The sequence below is a fragment of the Cervus canadensis genome, chromosome 32, assembly GCF_019320065.1.
Source record: "Cervus canadensis isolate Bull #8, Minnesota chromosome 32, ASM1932006v1, whole genome shotgun sequence".
Taxonomy (NCBI): domain Eukaryota; kingdom Metazoa; phylum Chordata; class Mammalia; order Artiodactyla; family Cervidae; genus Cervus; species Cervus canadensis.
This window is the reverse complement of record NC_057417.1, coordinates 33,731,858-33,734,391: the sequence shown is the minus strand read 5'-3', so window position 1 is coordinate 33,734,391 and position 2,534 is coordinate 33,731,858.

Sequence of the window (2,534 nt, the reverse complement as noted above, 5' to 3'; positions counted from 1 at the left end):
CGGGCCCATCACCAGGGCGCTGGCCCCAGAGCAAATCTTCGTCCCACTGACTGATGGTGGAAAGGGGGCTGGTGAGGCTGCGGAGAGGGTTGGAGACGCCCTCTGTGTCCCCGGGGGTCACCAGTCCACCTCCAGGCTGTTCGTCTTGCTGACGGACCGCAGGTGGGGGGTCCCTGTAGGCTAAGCCTGTGCTCCGGGCACTAACTGCTTTTGGATTTGTTTACTTCAAACCTCGGCTGAAGGGAAGAGGGAGGCTGAAGAGGTCAAGGCTTTCCCTGGACGGGAGCATCCTTCACCAAGTACAGAGAAGAATTCTGTCTCCCCATCATGCAGATGGGAGGCCAGACACTGGCCTCTGTGGACCATTTTGCATTGCCAAAGGTAAATAAAAGTTGGGTAGTGGCTTTTGAATGTCTAAGGGGCCTTTCCAGGCATAACTTTAACTATGTGGTTTTTACTTTGTGGAGCTTTAGAATTTAAGCTCCAGTTAAACGTGTGACTCCACTGGACCAGGCGTCTGTATTGGCAAAGCCTCTCCAGGTGGTCCCAGGTCTGGGGAGATCTTAGAACAGCACTCACAGCCCCCCATTCCTCCCAGCTCCCTAACCCCCACTTCACCCATGAAGGAGCTTCAGGAAGCTTCTGGTAAACGTGGCCAGAGGGCTTCAGGTGTCAGCAGCGATGAGGAGGCAGCCAGGAAGGCTTAGGTGGGAGCAGCTGACTTGGGATTTCCACCACTAATTTGACTTGATTCTGCTAGACAAAGCGTTGGTAGGAATGTAAACTGGTGGAGCTGCTATGGAGAGAAGAGTATGGAGCTTCCTTAAAAAAATTAAAACAGGAGTACCATACAATCCTGCAACGCCACTACTGGGCACATACCCTGAGAAAACCATAATTCCAAAAGATACATGTACCCCAGGGTTCACTGCAATACTAGTTACAAAAGCCAGGATGTGGAAGCAACCTAAACGGACATTGGCAGATAAATGGAAAAAGAAGATGTGGCACATATATACAACAAAATAGTCCTCAGCCATGAAAGGAAGGACATTGGGTCACCTGTGGAGACATGGATGGGCCTAGAGCCTGTCACACAAAGTGACATAAGTCAGAGAGAGAAAATCCAGCATCGTTACGTTAATGCACATCTGTGGAATCTAGAAAAATGGTACTGATGACCATACACGCAGGGCAGGAACAGAGATGCAGGACATGTGAACATGATGGGGTGGGGGTGAGCTGGAGTGGGATTGGCACATACATCATGCCTGAGACAGATGGCCAGTGGGGGCCCGCTGGTTAGCGCAGGGAGCTCAGCTCAGAGCTCTGTCACGACCTGGGGTGGGATGGGAGGGTGGGAGGGAGGCCCAACGGGAGGGGATGTGTGGACGCACACAGCTGATTAACTTCGTTGTTCAGCGGAAACCAACCAACACTGTAAAGCAGCCATTGGTGGTGGTTCAGTCGCTCAGTCGTGTCCGACTCTTGCGACCCCGTGGACTGCAGCCTGCCAGGCTCCTCTGTCCATGGGACTCTCCAGGCAAGAACACTGGGGTGGGAAGCCTTTTCCTTCTCCAGGGGATCTTCCCGACCCAGGAATCGAACCTGGGTCTCCTGCATTGCAGGCAGATGATTTACCGACTGAGCTATGAGGGAAGCCCAAAAACTCCCTCCCCCCAAAAGTGCCTGGGGTCCCTCAGAATGTCAGAGTTGAAAACATCCCATCACACCTCTGTTTCAGGTTGTCCTCCCAAAAGGTAAGTCAAAGTCTGTGGAGGTGACCGTGTCTGGTAAATAGGGTCTTTGCAGATGTACTCGGGGTGTGATGAGGTCATACTGGATTAGAGTGGGCTTTGATCCATCAGCTGAGCTGGTGTTCTTAGGAAACGAGGGGAATCTGGACACATGACCCGCAGGAGAGAGAGGTCTTGTGAAGACAGGGGCACAGGTCGATTCATCTATAAGCCAAGGCATGCTGGGGCACCAGCAGCTGCCAGAAACTAGGAAAGAGACGTGGATTAACTCTCCCTGGGCCTTCAGGAGGAACCCATCCTGCCAGCACCTTGAACCTGGACTCCTGGCCCCCGGAGCTGACAGAGAAGGCGTTGCTGTGGTTTTAAGCCATGGCTGGTCATGTTCTACAGCGGGCCCCAGGAAACAGACGCAACGTCCGTTTGGGGAGTGTTGGCGCGCGTGCCCTGGGGCTCGCGGCGTAGATGCAAGCTCTTGGGAAGGCGATTTGGGGAGATTTTCCAAATGCCTAAAGCCCGTACTTCCTGATCCCGCTCTTCCTCTCGTGGGAATTTATCCCACAGATGTATTCACACAGGTCGCCAGAAGCACTGGTACAGCATATTCTTTCCAGCATGGCAGAAATTAGCCAAAAAGGGAAAACAACCCAAGTCAATAGGAATCTGCTTGACTAAATTATGGTGCTTTCACTCAATGAAAAAGAAGGCGCAAAGAGCAACAGAAAAGAGCAAGGAAGTGAAGTGCTGATCGGGAGCAGTATCCAGATCATCACTGCTAGG